Source organism: Botryllus schlosseri, chromosome 11 (assembly GCF_051294905.1).
Source record: "Botryllus schlosseri isolate E-star chromosome 11, Bs_hap1, whole genome shotgun sequence".
In the NCBI taxonomy this organism is placed as follows: Eukaryota; Metazoa; Chordata; class Ascidiacea; order Stolidobranchia; family Styelidae; genus Botryllus; species Botryllus schlosseri.
In genome coordinates, this window is record NC_137246.1 from 10,756,122 (window position 1) to 10,774,446 (window position 18,325).

Here is an 18,325-nt window from a genome sequence, read left to right on the forward strand (position 1 = left end):
ACGAAAGAAATTTGTTTCTGGTACGTTTGGGACATTCCAATATTACCACTACACCGATAATCCTGATGGGAGGTCAACAACCAACAGCATGCAACAAAGTGACTAATAACAATTGGCCCACCCGAATATGCATCATCATTTATAACTTGCCCTACATTTTTAAAGACACTCCCTCCCTCAACTCTGCCGATGAATATGATCACATGGGCTGGGAAAGGATAAATATTTGATAATAATATGTGAAACAACTAAAATTATTGACGAATCTGAAAACATTTCCGCGCTTCGCGCGACCATAGCCTCTTCCAGTAACTATTCTTTACAAGAATGTTATTTGTGGCATATATACACCGACTCACGATATACATACACACGATCATACCATGAGCGCATGATGTATATTATATAGTATATACCGTTGGACAGGAAGGTGCGACAGGAAGGACGTTCATTAAAGAGGCACTGCGCTCTAAAAATGATGTAGTCTCAAATTGACGCACAGGTCGAAAAAGAAATTGGTCACTACTATATTCTTCATAAAGTCACCGTAATAGAGAATTTTGGATAAGATCCGCTTCACTCCGGCTGCCTCTGTTGCGCATCATCGTTTCTTAAGCCGTTTCCAAATTTTTGGCGCGATATCTTTCCCGTCGCACTTGCCTGACACGACCTACACAATGTAGCTCCATTTCTTTATGCAGTACGTGGAAAACAAATGATGCGTCACCCACTTTACTTCCACAATCCATATGAATATCATACAACAGCACGGACTCTCAATGACACTTGCAACACAGGTATGTATTTTTATAGTCACCATTCTGGCCGAGGCTCGGATGTACGCTACCGGTATTGTGCTGTCCCATTCACACATAAAACAAGGATACCTTGTAGTTCTAGACAGTTGAACCAGCAGCATTTTTATGAGTTCAAAATCAACGGAAACTTTACACGTTTGAGTAGTTTCAGTACTATATTCCAAATTTGAAATCAAAAATTTGATATTATCGTAGGACCCCTTGATGCCAGTTGCACCAGCTACAAGGATAGAAGTAGGCTACATTGATTTGTATTGTGCGACTAAGTAAGCTTTTAGGCTTGATGTATAAATAAAGAGGCGCAATTCACAGTTCCCAATGTCTCTATGAGACCTTGAACATTGGCACAATAGACTAAAGGGGGTTCCCAGGCAAAGTAGCGTGTGTATTCACTATAGTGATATATCACGATGCATATACAAAGCAAAAGTAGTATCAGTGCCACGTATGGGTTTGACTTTCAATCTGGAGCCTACAATAAGAGGAGATTCATTTGGCAAATTCAAATTTATGACAAAGTTATCCAGTTCAGCTTGATTTAACTTTATATATCTGCTGATCGCCATCACACTCATGCTGATAACATTTTTCAGACTAAGATTCTTCACCGAGAGAATCTTCTTCAGCTGTTGGTAAAACTTTTGTAGGCAATGGAATTGTGACATCTGGCCCATGAGGACTGGGTCGTATTGCGCAAATCAAATAGGATATTGAATTTTTTTCTGATTTTTTACATTGAATCCAAAAAACAACCACATGAGCGAAAGTAACAATCTTTTTCATGTCCATGTGGCTCTCTCCAAACCATTGGCACACCAAGTGCTAAAGATTTTTGTTTTCGAATAATTCAGAGCCTCAATTTTGCTTTGTTTCTCATTCAGTGTGCTGTACAGTGTGCATACCTCTTCTTTACTTCGCATAGGCCCAGGGGGGTGTCTGATTTCAAAGACTACTCTATGTCGTTTTCACCCCTTCCTATCTTTTCATTGTATCACTGTCTTGTGATCTTTTGAAAGGAAGAAAATGTTAATAATTTGATACTGATATCAAAAACTAGGCCTAGAATACTTACTTTTCTACATATTTATAAAAACTTACTTTTAATTCTACTTGAGTAGGAATTGACGTCGTTACTTCTACTTCTACTTGAGTACCTATGATAAGTACTTTTACCACCTCCAATGACGTCGCAATGCTTATAGCTATGACCCAACAGCAAGGAATACGTCACAAAACATGCTGGTTTTAGCAGTGAAATGGAAAATTTCAAGTCTCAGATTATAATTAATTTTGACGTGATAGAAAAAAAGCGACTCCTCATTTTGGCCAGAAAACCAAAATCTTGTCGACCAGTATAATGAGGCACAACCGGCACCACCTTCTATATATCATTCTTGTGAATTGTACATGCATATCATTAATATACACCTACGTTACTTTCACGTTAGATCAGACGGCCTTTGCACAGCAGAGTATCGATGGTGAACAGCCGAGCCTCGACAGTATGATGATTGTGCAATGTGCATAATATGTTGCAAGTGGAGAGTTGAGAGTCTGTGCTGTTGTATCATCTGGAAACGAAGTGAATGACGCAACATATGTTTACAACATTTTACATAAAGAAATCGTCGAGCAAGTGCGACGGTGAAGCTCAGGGATGCCACTGGGATATTTCGTAAACGCAGAAAAAAAAGAATTTATATTTCACTTAAATTCATATGAGATAGCTATGTAACTGGGACGTGACAGTCATCAAATATAGTCATACAGTCATAAAAGCCTTTGATATTGAATTTCGAACAGTTCATACTATACTTTTTTCCCGATTAACACTGCAAACCGCTAAAAAAAGTTGTTTTCATCTCGACGCATTGCTATCAAACAATTGGTGCGTGGCGCCAATACTTAATAGTGCATTTTTTATATCATCGCGCTGCAAAAGTTCGTAACAATCAGGGCTTCGGAGCAGCCGTAAATTTGCATTGCTCCAGCTCCGGCTCCGGAGCGTTCTTCTATCATACATCAGCTCCGGCTCCAGCTCCGGAGCCGCAATATTACCACTGCTCCGGCTCCGGCTCTGACAACTATCGAAGGTGTCTGTCTATATCCGGGGTGAGCAATCTGCGGCCTGCGGGCCATATGTGACCCGCGAGAAGGCTTTGAGTAGCCCGCGAGCTAATTTCCCATTATATATATACATCGAAATTCTGTTATATTATTGAAATTGAATTGCTCAGATTGTGAACTCGCTAGGCCAACCAAAAATATGATTAGTCTGGCTGCGGCACTTGGGATGTCGATGACTGGACTAAAATATCAGTTCCGACGCATTGGCAGATCCAGGGTCCAGTCACATTTTTAGTAAATCGTCGTACATTACAATAAACTAAAAAGCAGTAAAATTTTTCTTCACGCTTCGCGTGTTTAATTGTCACGCGATTTCTTTCTCTGTAGCCTACCCCCCAGAGATGAGCGGATTTGAAATTTCTATGTCCTAATCCAATCCAAATCCGAACCTTCAAATCCAAATCCAAATCCTAATCCATAACTTTTCCATATTCAAGTCCATGTCCAATCCTAATCCGATTCCAACTGGAAATTCAGAAAAAATATTAATTTATGCAATGGAGGGATTCGAAAATTTTCTTTCACAACCAACGATTCACTTGATTCAAGATAACTTAGTAACCATAAGTACATTAATAACTGATCTGAATAAAGTTTGTCGCCATTCGCCACACGACATTTCAATCTCCCAGAAAATAGCTCAATCCAATCCAAATCCTAATCCGTTCCGAAAAAAATGTCTAATCCAAATCCAATCCAAATCCGACAAAATTTCACAAATCCTGTTTTTTCAAAACCTAATCCTAATCCATGCTCATCTCTGCTACCCCCACCTGAAAATGAAAGAACGCCTGATTTAGCCGATTGAGTCTAACTATATTCACAATTACGAGAAAAAGTATTTTCGTGTTTGCGCTCGCAGAAAGATCGTCGACGATTAATTATAAGCACAAAATGATTGTCGTATATTAGCGGAAATCTTCGATATCGATATGTCTATATGCCGAATAGTCCTGTCCTTGCAGACTGAGCCCGGCGGGCGGTATACAGTCGACACGCAATGCCCAAGTAATATTAATATTAACTTGGAAAATTTTACCCGCCTGGCGCGGCTAGTATGCAGCGCACTCGTTCGTCAATTTCATGTGGCCCTTTAGCCGAAGAGGTTGACCACCCCTGGTCTATATAGATTACTAATTTACCCGTAGGTTAGTTATCTATAGCAGTGGTCGGGATCCTATGGCTCGCGAGCCATATATGGCTCTTTTGGGCATAAGATATGGCTCTTTGCCAAATATTTATTTATGTACTGAATTGATCTATATTGCAGTGATTTGTTGATAAATTTCCCTCACGGCCAGAATAATTATTCTCGTGGCAGTATAAACATGTCTTTGAGAGGTAAAGACAATGCGTCTTCAGGTTTAGGGGCTCGGACCCCCTCCTTTTAAAATCATCAAATTTAAGTTACTGTCACGCTGGCGGCCAATATCACTCGCGAATTCTCTGTACCCGACTCGAAATCTTGAATTGTGCGATAAGTTGATTAATCAAAGAGCATATAGCAGATACGGCGACGCCCATTTCAAAACGCAGTTTTCAAATACAAATTGTCTTCCTGATCTACGGCGCGAAATGAACTGTTGTGGATGAGACATTCACAATTACAAACTCGAATTACAAACAACGCTATGGCTATCCACGTTCTTGATTGGCAACTAAGTATAGCACTGTAGTACCGCACCGGCGATAAAATGCATGCGCAGCACCGTAACTGCCGCACCCCAAACCCCCCAATTGGGGGGGGGAGCCCGAGTTCGAAGGGGGCCCAAAATTATTTCGTGAATTAGCATAAATCATGGAGTATTTTTTGAAAATTTATGCAACTTTTTCAAATTTTTTCCGCGCTGAGCGCGAATTCAAGTAGCCATTTATCTTTATTATTGGGTATTGGGCCATTACCGCGCCACGACCCACCAAGACATACAATCAAGTTTTAGGCCATATAACATGCGACTCCAAGAAGTGTGCCAGAACGATTGGCAGCGAGAAAACCTTGGCCGAAAAGGTCTATGCCCGTATGCTGACCGAAGACTTCGTTATATATACAAAATACATATAGGTTTAATTGTCCATAGGCGCCTAAATGACTGGCGCCGAATGTTCCTGTCTTTGCAATCCGAACCTCACAAGACAAATACCATCCCGCTGGAAAAAAATTTATGCTAGTGAAGAAATACCAATTTGAAATCGTGTGCGTCTCTTATTTTAGAAACCTACGTTTGGGCAATTCTATATTTTTTGATATAGCAGACTGGAAGTCACGAAATAACATCATGTAATGAAGTCATATCAACGGGTCCGCCCGCCCGAAGATGTTTAATTATTATTTACGGGCCCTCCCGTTTTCAACACACTTCACTCAGCTCTACCGGTAAATCTAATTACGTGAGTAGAGAGGACAATAAAATATTAGCATAATATATATGCAATCGCCGATCTGATGGACCGATTTTATCATAAATTATTGATAATTTTCGCGTTTCGCGCTGGCTCACAATACAGTACAGATGATATCGTGACAAACGCGAACAACGTGATGGGGGGTCGTTTTACACCCTATGGGAGCCCAAGACCCACGTTTTGGGGGCCTGACGAGGTACCGTTTCGTTCCTGCCAACGGGTATACGCCCGAAGATGTTTAATGATTATTGAGTCGTCCTACCTTTTCAAACACACCTCACTCAGCTCCACCGGTAAATCTGATTACGTGAGCAGAGAGAAGATAAAAATTGATAACAGTATATATGCAATTCTCGATCATACTGACGGATTTAATCATGAATTCTAGAAATTTTCCGCGCTTCGCGCGCTTAGGCGTCAAAAGCTGATTCACTAAACAAACTCCCACTGAATGTGATGAATCGCGGTAAACAGTGTATCGGCGGCAGGGGGTCTGGGGGGCGAAGCCCCCCTAAAGTTAGGCCTATAACCCTATGGGGGCCCAAGACCAAAGTTTTTTTTGGGGGGGGGGCTGACGAAGTGCTGTTACGGCCCTGTGTATGCGTGTAGCGCAACGTTATGTTACCGCCGAATACTTTGAGAATTGAGAAGTATTCAGAAGTATTTAGATTTTCGGAATCAGTGTGACAGTCACATCCAAATAATAATATATTCTAAGCTACTTACGGTGAATTGCGTTATCAATGGTGAGGCTTGGCCCGTCTGTGCCTTACCTCTCGTTTCGAGCTTTATTTTCGAACAATAAATACCAGTTTTTACAGAGAAAATATGGCCCACACGAGGAATCCCATGTAGTGAGTTCGAATTAGTGCTACCATGACGTCACGAATTTTCAATTGTGACGTAACAGTTGATTGGCATGTATGGCTCGTTGGGAGTCGAGATGGAAAAAATAGGGCTAATATGGCTCTTCGGACAAAAAAGGTTCCCGACCACTGATCTATAGTAATCTAGAGCAGTGCTCTTCAACCGGGGTGGTCGTACACCCTAGGGTGTACCAGAATTCGCAAAGGGTGTACCACTCGGATGGGGTGTACAGGGGTGTACCAGATCCGAGTAACAATGAGCCGATGGCTAGCTATCACAAATGCCGGTTTATAGGTCAGTATAGACAGGTTGACGCACCGGTTAACGAGCAATATGGTACAATGTTATCTCAAGTGTAATACTGTACACCGCTTGATTGTGATGTCATAAGCAAATATTTCTTCTATTCATTTAGCCGTCGGCAATAGACCAATGGTTCCGTTTGGTGTTGTAAAGTATGCAGTTAACAAACATGTGTTCAGCTAGTCATTTGTATTTTATTGATTTGTGAGGAAACCGCCGCGATAGCTCAGACTTTTTGAATCCGTGCTTCCTACCCGACGCTAATAAATACCACAATGCACATAAATGAAGTGACGTAGCTAGCCAGGGTCGAAACAGCTTCCATGTTGAAATCGAAACCCTTTAGTTTTAAAATGCCGATTGTATATGTCCAATCTTTCGCCATACATTTGCAATCTAGTATTTTGTTATAAGTGATGTAAATTAGCGACAATAGACTGTGTATAGCGGCATACGATTTGAGGTTACTGACATCTCTTGCAGCCCATGTGCTACTATCGACTGTGTGTGGAGTGTGGCAGGCCTGATGCGCAGTAGGCTGGTGCGCCTGCTATCATCGCTGATCTGAATTACCGCTTCTGCAGCAGTAGCTTCACCTACTCTCCCCCCAATACTGTTACATTTAGGTTGATTATCGTTCGTTATATCATGCTGTTTTTGCTCTGACACGAAATAAATTCCAATTTGCGTAGGGTTACCATACGTCCTCTTTTAAGAGGATTTGTCCTCTTTTTTGACTTTTTTGAAAGTGTCCTCGGAGGACGCCCTTTTGTCTTCTTTTTTTGAGATTTTGTCCTCTTTTTTGAAAATTTAGGTCAGATTTAGAGCAAATTGATATGCCGTAAATCAGCACAGAAGTGACGCTCCGGCAGGTATTTCGGAGTGAAAAACTGTGATTTTAGCTCTGAGTGAAAAGTTGACCTTTTTTTAGTCATCCACCTAGCAATGCGGAGAGAAAAACGATATTTCGAGCTCTGAGCGGAAAGATGACCTTTTTTTTATTGTCAATTGATCACCAAGTGGGAAAAATTCACCGGTTTTGTAGAATTCTTCTCCGGTTTTGCAATTCTCAAATTTCTGAAAAACTGTTCTCTTTTTAGATTTCCAAAATATTGTAAGCCTAAATTTGCGTGGCGGGCTGCCTAACTGGCTGCGAATAGACTCTGTGACCAAATACTATTTTATTCAAATCCATTTTTTTACGGCAATACCTCAGCTTCTACTGGTCGGAATTGAACCAAATTTGAAGAACATAGTTTTTATAGACAACCTAATACTTTCATGGGGTGAACAGAAAAATTTCAAATTTTTCGTTATTTATTTTTATATTGTAAATAGAAACTTTCCTCTCCCGTAGCAAGGCGGCTACTAGTTGGAATTGAACCAAATTTGGTGTGTAGGCTTAAGTTAGGTAACCTAACAATTTTATCAAGTAGCCAGTACGATTTGAGAAAAATAGTCATGTTTGAAGACCCCTAATGAACAGGGGTGTACGAGTTTTGAGCAAACCTTGAAAGGGTGTACCACGGCGAAAAAGGTTGAAGAGCACTGATCTAGAGTCTGTCAGCCATCAGTAACATCGGATGCAGCAACGAATACACCGTCGTGCCGCCGTGTCGGCTTGTGACGACATAATGAATACTTATCAATTGTCGATAACATCATTGTTGCACTAGAACGCACTTTACTCCGTGTCATTGCTATGTACAGCATTAAATTTCGGATGCGGCCTTTTAACACTGGCACTGTACTCGTTAACATTAAACCATACAGCTCAATTCAATCTTTAAATGTGCGATTATTATTCAACTGTAATTGTAGTAAGAGCAATATGGGCGGATATCACGACGTGGTAAAATTCGATTTGTACCAAATGGCCAATGGTTTGACGTTGGATGTTGGTGCACTCGTAACCATTCCATTCGGTATCGATCAAGTTGATCGGAATATAATATTTTCCCGTAGAAACTAATCGAATAATCGAATTAAACGCTGTGCCATGCACATTGCGCCATGTCCATAACGAAGTAAACTATGCAGTATGCACATTGCACATTAACAAGTCACAGTGCGCTATAATCCGAGAATACTAGAGTATCAAGCATACATCAAGAATGAATTTACGAAACAGATGATTACAAATTGGAAATCGCATATCAAATCAGTAATTTGTCTCCAACATAAAATACCATGGGGTCGTGACTCCTGGCATCGCGTTGAGTAGCTCGCACCGCGACAATTGTTTGCTGAGTGTAACGGCGTTTTGGGCTACTCTTTCGCCATCCCCTATTTACGCTCGAAAATCCTTACTGGAGTGAATGACGATCATGCGCAGTAATGAATTCCAATTAGCATGCATGATTGCATACTCAATAACACTGTCCGATTTCGCGGCCCGATTAAAGAACTAACACGAAAGAACGAGTATTTGCTCATCCGATTCATAGCAACGATGAGATGGAATTTCTCAGCTCGTGCTCGTCATATCGACATGTGCAACGAAATCATGTTTTTATCCTCTCTCCCATTTCGCGTAAATAGAGATCATTATTTTCGAATCGTGCAATTGGTCAACAAGGTTATGCTGATGATGAAATTGCGGGTATGCCGAATACCCACAATATTCACAGGCATACTTCGCATACCGCGAGGTTCAGCACTCACGTATGAAAATTGAACATTGAACATATGACTGGTCTGCTGATCCCCTGAAACTTGGTTAGTCCGAAAAGGTAGCGCCAAAGAGGAAAAGATTCTTAATTTCGCGAAGGCCTGCTGTTGAGTTATGTGAAATCAGCAGATATGGTTGTTGCATAGATAACAGCATCTTATGAAATACGTCGGAACCGGAGCTACCCCTCAAATAACTGTCTCCAGCTCCGGCTCCGGCTCCGGCTCCGGCTCCGGCTGAATTTCATATAGAGCTCCGGCTCCGGCTCCAGCTCCGGTAAAAATGCACGGCTCCGGGGCTCCGGCTCCGGGCTCCGGCTCCGGCTCCAGAGCCCTGGTAACAATGCCCTCTTTTCTCCATATTTCAGAGTGTGATTTTCATATATTTTCAGAGGCCTGACCAGATTGAGAGTAGCTTTCGATTGATCAATCTGTGACAACTACTTTTACCTGGGATAATGACACAGACTCGTGGACTCTCATAAACAGAATGGCCGTCTGAGATGAGATATTCTTCTGTGCAAAGTCATTTAAATTGCCTAATTGCCAATAGCCTACAGATACAAACATATTGCTGTTTGGAGATGTTTTCTTTGGGATTTGGACAAAATTGATTTGTAAAAAAATCCATTTCCCTCTGTAATATACATAACCGCTACTCCCGAATACCTCTTCAAGATGAGCTGCTAGATATAAATGACTAGGCTTGACGGTATGTTCATTAAAATTCTGTTGCTCAAGTTTTGTGCCATATATGTCGCGATCATACTCAAAAGTGTCTTCAGAGGCGTTACGCGTTATTATTACATTCACATATTCGACACTAGTTCATACAATCGACGGCGCAGATTTTCCAGACTCGGCCGCTTATTTCAAAAAATGCAGCTACATAATTCGCTTTGATATAATGGAAATCTTTCCCAATTTTTGCATAAATAATATGATATTTTCGAGAAAAGTCGTTTTGTTTCTGTTTATCACTATCCTACAGCCATTATTTGCACAGGACAGATGACGGTTCCAGGATAATTGAGCTAAATCTGAACTTAAACGTGTGTGGGGGTTCCGCGGGGTTCCGTGAAGGTCCAAAGGGGGTCTGCGAAGACAAAAAGGGTTGAGAATCACTAATGTTAAGGTTAGCACTGTTGCCGTCCACGCAATAGATCTGGGTTCAATTTCCGGTAGACGGATACGTCGAAAGTTAATGAATATCTATTTTCTTCGCCGCACAGATTGTTTTGAAATTTATTCGAATATCGTTCTATTAAATTGTTCACTCTTTATTCCTACATCTTTTGCGTCAGATGTATAGCATTTATACCACCAAAGACATTTATCACTTGGTTCAATTGCTGGTTCACGCTGGAGTACTGTCGTAGTAGTCGTACCGTGTAGCGTAAGTTTACTCCTTCGTTATCTTCGGCATTTCGTGCGTCTTATGGAAATCAACTGAGTAGCGGCTCAAATGACGAAAAACCATAAGCCGTCAGTAAAGCAATTTCTTGGCCTTTATTGCGCGTTGGTAAACCTGTAGTTCCGAAAGCGGAAGCTAGGGATTCCTGGGCGTTAACGATATCGGATGAGTGCTAGGTCTAAAGAGGACGATTGGATGCACGAAGGGTAAACTGGCGGGCTTTGTACAATGGAGATCTGTTTGGTAAATCACCAACTCAATAGCTCTATTTGTGCACTTAGAATATATTTAAGGGGTGTCAAACTCAAACTAGATCGCGGGCCGGTTTCAAATCTTTCGATCGTTTGCGGGTCGGTTGATCGCAAAACGTTAATCTCAAACTCTATGATTTTGATTTTCGGTGGAATGCTTTATTTATCAGATCTATTGGCCCATTGGGATGGTGCGAGCGTGAGGTTCCCGTTCGCATTCAGTGTGCGAATCTCAGAAATCAGGACGTTCTGGTTCGTCCATGGCACGTTTTGATTTGAATAAAATAGTATTTACGGTGACCGATTCTTTGCTTATTTATTATATTTATGCTCACCGTAAATACTATTTTATTCAAATCAAAATTTTTCGACGACAATAACTCCGCTTCCACTGGTTGGAATTGAACCAAATTTGGTGAGGATCGTTTCTATAGACAGCCTAACACTTCAATGGGGTAAACAGAAAATTTTCAAATTTTTTGATATTTATTTTTATATAATAAATAGAAACTTTCTTCTCCTGTAGCAAAGCGGTTACTGGCTGGAATTGAACCAGATTTTGTGTGTAGGCCTAAATTAGGTAACCTAACAATTTGATCAAGTAGCCAGTACGATTTCAGAAAAATAAGTCATTTTTGAAGAGCCCTACTGCCCACGCCAGTGCGTACAACGCACCATCAAAGCAATCACAATTCAACAACTGATCGGGCCTAATTACCTGCAACCAATGATAGCCAAGACGAGCATGTCATCACAAACCGGATGTATGCGTTGAGTGTTTGTCTTTACTTCCGGGGAAGCCCCACGAGACTTGCACGGGGAACCTCCAGTGTTCCATGTTCAATGGAACACCTCGGCATAGCACGCGATTTTGCATCCATTAACGCTCAATGCCCCGTCCGGCACGAGCGCGAAATGGCTTGTCAGATTTTCGAGATAAAAATTCGCTCTCTCGATTTATGGAACATATGGGAAGGATACGCGGGGTTTGAGATACAAATCGAAGGGAACATATGGGGGTCGAAAGAGTTTTAAAAACACTAGTATAGACGTTATAACCACTTGATATGCGACGGTTTCATATAATTACTGACGAGGGTATGTCTGGCTGAGTGGCATGGCCAGGTGTAGTAGGCTACCAGCAAATCTAAAGGAAGGAAAGCGGATAGCGTGAGCAGTAACATATTGAAGAGACACTCGAAGTTAGGGAGCATCGTAAACAACTGCATACCATACTAATATTGAAATATGCCCTAAAATTTTCGGCTGACACTCGTCAGGGGCAATCGTCAGCGACTAGTAGATAATTGGATAGAGGTTCTGTAAATCAGAGAGTTTGTTTGTTTGGGGTATTCATGGTGTTTGTCGACTACCATATGATCATTTACACCAAGTTCTTTTTCTTCGTTTTATTCCATAGCTACTGACTTGTAGTACGGCGCACTTCTAGGCTATTTTATAAGACACAGCTCACAGGGATGAGATGGCGAGGAGGAGCCTAGATAAACCTCCAACACTTTGGTACGAATTCCGAGTCGGACTCGAACCCGCAACCCATTGATGTTGCAGTTGTAGATTATACCACTGCGCTATATCTCGCCACTACCTTTAAGAGTCTCTGTGAATACAGATAATACTATCCATCAACAACAACAGTGTTTGATCTTTATATATCCACTGTCTTTCTTTTGACGCTATCCTCGTTCTTTTTATTGAATTCCTTATTGTTTTCCGTCATCGGATCTTTCTCTGGACTTTCATATTAACCGTTTCCTTTTAAAATAGCCGGAACATTTATCGAAGGCGAAGTAGAACACTGATGTAAAAACATGCTGCAGGATCCACTTTTTGTGGGCATTTTTTTGGCATAGTTCTGGCCTCGTTGTAAAATCTCGTTAGTTAAGCAAGAATGTGGGCATGTAGGGGAGATGTGGTACCGATGGATCAAAAATTGCAAAATGATCTCTGGCCCTCAAAACTTCAGCCGAGAATAGCAGATCTTTTGCCCTCTCAACACTTCGATACAAGCTCTACCTATCGCAGACATTTACATGAATATCCGCCTTTTCAAAAAATATTTTTAAACGTTTAAAATTTGTTGCTCGAACGTGTCATCGGTCCCCACCCGGTGGGTCCAAAGGCACACGACCATGGGACCTATGAGACATACGCTCAAAAACTCACATTTGTCACTTGTTCTGTTTTGTACTATAAGCTAAGCTACAGCAAGCCAATGAAGAATGTTTCCTCGCAACCTTCAAGAATAAAATAGATTATATCAACTCAAATGTTGGCATAAAATCATGTTTTGATTTACGCCTAAATTTACAAAATTAATGCCACATACATATTACCCGCAAATCGACAGTTTGACTTTCAAATACCTCGTAATAGCGATAAAACACCACAGGTAACTATGATTTACAGCCTATATATATGTAGGCGAGTTTCTGTTGTTAAGTGATTAGTTCGTCCATCTATTTTGCTTGATTTGGCCATGGTACCATAGGTCCCCCACCCCATAAATATTGTAATTGACTTAAAAATAGTCCACTCGAGGATGGTATTGATTAAAAAAATATGTGCTATTATATACCCTGATACAAGCCCTATACTTCACAACAAAATTTATGGCGGGTTTGTTAGTCTGAAAGGTGATATAGAAAAATGAAAATGTCGATCCAAATTTACTTTACACCCCCTAAAACGTAAATCATTTGTCACAGACCCCACAACTCACGCAGGTCGAATTTTTTGGCATGTGAGGAAAGATTTTGTCAGCATGGGATTGGAGACAAATTCACGGAGTGTAATCATGGAATTATCATGGTGAATTTTTAAAGTATTTTCGGTCCCAGTGATCCATCGGTACCACATCTCCCCTATACCGTTATAATAATAGGCTATTTACTGTTGCATAGCGAGCAGCTATAAAATGGGTGACTGCCATGCATAGCGTTTGTTGTAATGGAAAATGTGAATTCCTAGGCACCGGAAAACACTTTCATAATATGGATATCCTATTTCACGTTAGATGATTGCCCGGTGTCAGGAAGATAAGCCCGGCGGGGGATAAGTGCAGATCGAAAATAAAGATAGATGACAATCCACTCACATTGCAAAGGCGCATTCATTGCAAATCAATTATGTTATGGGAAAATCAATACATATGGGTGGATCTGTTATGATACTAGACAAGTGGTACGCTAGATATTAGGGTAGGAGTTCCCAAACTCGGAGCCGCGACCCCAATGGGGTCGTTTTGCTATTGTTTGGGGTCGTGGAGGTGAAAATGAAATACCACGGACTATAACAAGAATGCCAAGCGGATGCTATCGGCGGCACATTTCCTAATATTGTAGTCTTAGTTCATTTTTGAATACAGCAGAAAACACGACCTTTGAGGAATGCGAACCCTGTTAGCAAGGATCAGCAACGATCAACAATGCAACGATATCGCCATTTTCTTCTGCCACGTCTATTAGTGTCGTTTTGACGATAAAAGTTTAATTCCGCTCTTACCCTGACTGAAATTATATGCTAGCAAGTAGCCATTGCAGACTAGACAGACTGCGTATATTAGCCAGAGCGGAGTTTCGCCTCTATATTCGACCTCTGTATTCTACCGCAATCTGTTTTACACAAGTTCCACAGAAACTATGACGTCATTGATTAAAAAAATTTACCCGGATCAAACTTGCAAATGCCATCCGCCCAAAACAATATTAACACGAATTAGATGTATTTTAATTTTAGTTTGAGTTTTTAGAAGGCTCCCTGCCAAGCATGCAGAATGACTATATATGTTTGGGATTAGCCTACGTGCTTTGCAGTCGGCGGACAAATCTCGTCTCAGGATTCGGCTATGACTAAATGTTAAAAATTCCAAATGGTATTTGATATTTTGCACGATTTGTGTTGGCATTCTTTCCATCACGGTATCACGGTAATTATTATTGACGATGGAATCCGAATCAATGAGTTGATAGTTCTAGTTCGTATCAATGTTTTAAATTATCTGAAAGCAGTGTTGGGATCAAGTCACTACCTTCGAGTCACGAGTCATTTCGAGTCATTACACATTTTGACTCGAGTCAAGTCAAGTCAATCGATTTTCGATGGTGACTCGAGTCAAGTCAAGTCACTCAATTTTTGGAGGTGACTCGAGTCAAGTCGAGTCAAGTCAAGTCAAGTCACGAGTCAAGTCACATTTCAAGTCAAGTTGCCTTTTCGAAGTATGAGGTATGCTACGTCATGGCATTTTGCTAACTGTCTGAAATACAGATTGAGTTGGACGAATATACAGGTAAATATACACGCAAGAATGCGCTGTATTGTTCACATATGATTAGAACTGCTAAACTATGTATGTATAATTGCATAGCCTCAGTTTATAGTCACCAGCTAAAATAGAGAATGAGAAACGAATTGATTAGATGCAATACATTACTCATTTACAAATTGATATGATATATTTCGAGCCAGCGCCAACGGTTGAGGACGATGTAAACTGTATTCGAATTCAATTTCAATAAAACAAGAATTTTGGTTTAGGTAAGAACGGAGAACAGAAATATACATTCTGCTAGAAAATTACTTTACTATACTAGTGTACGACAACGCAAGCTGTAAGCTTCGATCACTTCGCTTGCGGTCAATATATTTGTGAGAGGACAATGGAGACTCAGTAAAACGCACGATCATTGAATGATTGGTCGCTCTCACGGGTTACACCAGCGTTTCGCGAACAATCCGAACAAATCCAAGATACAGTGATTTTTATCGGAACCGATTATACTTGATGACTTGAAATTGACTCGTGAGTTTTGCTTCGAGTCACGAGTCAATCCACATTTCTGATGCGCCGAGTCAAGTCAAGTCAAGTCATTCTAGCAAAGTGACTCGAGTCAAGTCAAGTCATACAAAAAAGGTGACTCGAGTCTGACTCGAGTCAAGTCATGACTCGAGTCATCCCAACACTGTCTGAAAGTAAACTTCCTAATTTGTCCAGCATTTCGATTCAAGATTCGTATAAATATATAGCAGAATTTTGTAAAAATATCTACCAGTAGTACATTGTGGACAACGATTTCTGACTTACTAAATCCAGAACGGTGGGATGAGGGGGCATACGTTTGTATCAGCGTTTTGTCGATTTCGATGGAGACTTTATGCCGCTTCGATAGGACTGACTCTTGTCTTGGCCCCTCAGTATAATTTGATAAGTCTGCAGACAAGCATTGGAGTCAAAAATGCTGTTGGACCGACCAGCGTCTTGGTGTATTCGATACTATGTGTTGCAGCACTGTTGTTGTACGTGCCTTTACTGGCGAAATTCGGCCGGAAGAATTGTTTGATTGTGGGTGAAATACCGTCAGTAGTTTTCACGCTGTCGTTTTTCTATCCTCGACCATGGAGCGTGATACCGGCAGGCGCATTGATCGGAATCGGTGAGAGTATTAGGGATGGTGCGAACCTCCGAAAGGTTCAAGTTCGTTTGAACGCGAACCTTTTTGAAAGGTTCTGTGTGAACGCGAACGTGAACCTCATGACGTCACGTGACGTCATATTGCTGATTCCAGCCCTATGCATTTCAGTGAAGTGATGGCTTATATTATTGACCACATAATGCCACAATGCTGAAGCACATATTGAAGTTTCAAACGACGCCAATTGTATCAACTGAGGCAATCAAATGATTTAATAGTCCCATAAAATCAATATCTTTCGTCGCTTTGCCAACAATTTCGACGAGGACTTGCAGGGAAATATAGGGCCTACGCCTCAACCGTCTAGGCCAGACCGTACAATGTATTCGGCGTCTGAGTATTGCTATTGCTTGATATTGAGCGGAGTGTAAAAAGGGTTTCTGTGCTTGCTACCGATATTACCCCATCAAAAATTTATAGAGCAGTAGCCAACACCCCAATCGCACGGATTTTTTTATGATACAATAAACATATTATATCAAGATTGACGCGATACGCCTGCTAGATTTTTACATTAGACAACGACATCAATTTCATTGGTTGGTTGAATAAGCATCATTCGCCAAATACTTTTACATGCTACATGTAGTGTATTTCACTCTTGATGTTGTGTGATTGCGGGTCAAACTCAGAGCAGAGAGTCACTAAATATTCACAAACGGAAAGCTGAATATTTCGAGCAAACTTCTGTAGCAAAGCAAGTAAAATATTTGAGATTGGCGGGTGCATGCCCGTTTGGTGATGTTTATTTTTATGCTGCCAGCGCCATGCATAGAATGGTGCGAAGTTGAAATGCAAAGAATTTCAACGAAATATGTTATGATGACGTGAAAAATGGTGATATATGAAAAAGGTTCACAGTCCAGAACCTACCAAGGTTCGTTTGTGAACGTGAACCTTCAAATTTCTGAGGTTCACACACAGAACACGAACGTGAACCTCACGTTCACACCATCCCTAGAGAGTATTATCATGCCCTCTTCATCTGTGATAATCGCTTCGTTGAATGAATGTGATCATCAACAAAACGAAGTGAAAAGCGCAAACATGAGAATTCTGTTGGCGTTCAGGGCAGTTGGGCAAGCCACGGCAAGCATAGTGCCTAGCTTCATTCTAAAAGATACCGGCGACATATCAAAAAATGCATTATTTTCCTTTAATGATCACATGTATGTAAACATTTCCAGCTGTGATGCCAACGACTGTCCCCTGCAATACGTGTTTCAGCATGAGTCGAGTATGTTCGAGAGGTTGATCCCAACAACGACGTCGCAGCATATTTTTTTTTATTGTCATTGCCGCTGCTCAGATTCTAGGAATTATCCTCCACATCCTTTCTGTGCTCCGGGATACGAATCCCGCCGGCGCTGACGGTGAAAGACATTTGTTGTTACTACCCAGAGAGACTAAAGCAGAAAAGAAGTTGACAGAAGCATTTTGGAGATTGGTTCGACACATGAAGTCAACGCTACGTTTTCTGACTATTCCGCTTATAATTTATTACGGTATGGTCTGTGGTTTTATTTGGTCCGAGCTGAGTAGAGCGTACGTGTGGTGCATTTTCGGAGTCGGGAAAATTGGTATATTCTTACTGATTGTGTACAGCGCTTCAACCGCCGCAAGTGTCCTCTATAACATTTTCAATTCGTCAATTCCCACAACTTTGCTGTATGTGTTGTCCTTCTTATTTTCCGCGGCAAGTTTCTGTTTAGGCATATTCTGGGAGCCATCGACCACATCCCTATACGTACCCTTCCTGTTATCGGCATTGATAGGTATAGCTCACTCGCTATGCAGACTGTCTTCTTACGTTATCGCCAGTGAATAATTTGTAGACCTGGATTCGTCATTTATAGTGCATACTGGATGCGCCGCGACGGGCAATGTAATTACTTATATCTGGTCGACCCTCCTGTGCGTTTATGTAAAACTCTACATAATGCTTACCTTTTCTCTTTTCTCGATAGCACTAGCCTTGGTTGC

At 41.1% G+C, this 18,325-nt stretch overlaps 1 long non-coding RNA gene across 1 annotated transcript; it reads left to right on the forward strand.

Annotated features, from left to right (window-relative positions):
- Window positions 1-561: 561 nt before the first annotated feature.
- LOC145449395 (uncharacterized) lies at window positions 562-10,471 on the forward strand. Its single transcript, XR_013918246.1, has 2 exons — window positions 562-797; window positions 9,581-10,471. It is a non-coding gene; the product is annotated as an uncharacterized LOC145449395 (long non-coding RNA).
- Window positions 10,472-18,325: the final 7,854 nt, after the last annotated feature.